A 1,398-nucleotide genomic window follows, 5' to 3' on the forward strand; every position below is an offset into this window, starting at 1 on the left:
GATGTTAGTGTGCAGAGCAAGATCAGAACCTGGGCATTGTTTTCCGCAAAGTGCTGCTCTAGCATATGTCCAAGATCTCAGCAACAAACTGCTGCATGGTCTGCACTGGGCTTTTGCTGGATGCCTTGAGCAATAGTAGCACTATTTTCTGCTTTCCTGATTTTGCTTTCATTCAGTACTACAGCAAAATAAATATCTTCCTACCTTTTCCACATGAGGTGGAAATGATATGCCAGGCAGTCTTCCCTAAAACTCCACTGATAGCAAAGATGTTTCAGTCCCATCACAACAGCATTTAATACATTAAAAAGATAAAGTGGCCATTTCTTTAAAAGAGCAATGGTGTTTGAGGCATGCACAGAATGTAAATTGTTAAGGAGTAAATGATCATAACTAAATGTTTCTTTTAGAAGTAGTTTACAGATTTACTTGCATAACTATAGTTATGCCGGTTAATAAAACATGTTGCTTTGTGTCAGTGACTGCAAGCAGCATGTAATCTGAAGTGCATATGGTATCCACATGTGATCATACAGCACAAAATACTTTATCTGTCCCTTGATTAAGTTCCTTATTGAAAATTTGAGACACATTGGTCCATTTTCCTTTGTTTCATTCTCCTCATATACACAACTAAGACCTACGGCAGCATACTTTTTAAAAAGCACATGCAGTGAAGATTTTAAAAAGCACTGAAGTATGGAATAGTCTACAGGGGACTAACTTCCGATGACATCATGACTCAGGAATGGAAAAGCTGTTAAAGCAGCTGAGTCTGTGCTCCTAAAGCACTGACAACCCATTTCACAGAGCACCACAAAAGCCACACAAATGCTCACATTAGCGTAGGGGAAGCGTGTCCCTCACTGCCTGGCATGAGCTGCAAAACCAGCACAGATGAAAAAGGAAGAAATTCTCCTCTGAACAACAGAGCACCGCAGAGATCTGTCGTAAGGCTGCTCCACTGCAGCACAAACAGCTCATTCCTGCCCTGCTCCTTGCCTGCTCCTGTACTTGCTGCTGAGAGGAGCCACACAGTGTTGAGTTCTGTCACACTCAGAGGAGACACATCCCCCTCATCCCCTATAATTTTATTCAGGCAGTTTCAGTCCCTTTTTATGCAGTATCATTCTCCCCTGCCTATCTCAGCTGTGGGGATGATTAACAAAACACCTTAAAAACTGAACCGGACTACAGGGGAATAAGCCAGGCTAGCCATGCTTTGCATTAAGTCTCCTGTAGCTAGGATGTGAGTTAAGGACTTCAAGAATAAAGACTACTGCAATTTTTATTTTTTTTTTCCGAGGGAAAATTCATTCTTTATAAGGGTTAAATATTTTTCTCTGTTTTTTTTCTTCCCTGCCCCCAAATTGGCTCATCCATCACTAGAATCAATAT

The sequence above is a fragment of the Egretta garzetta genome, unplaced genomic scaffold (assembly GCF_000687185.1).
Source record: "Egretta garzetta isolate BGI_Z169 unplaced genomic scaffold, ASM68718v1 scaffold553, whole genome shotgun sequence".
NCBI classification, from domain to species: Eukaryota; Metazoa; Chordata; class Aves; order Pelecaniformes; family Ardeidae; genus Egretta; species Egretta garzetta.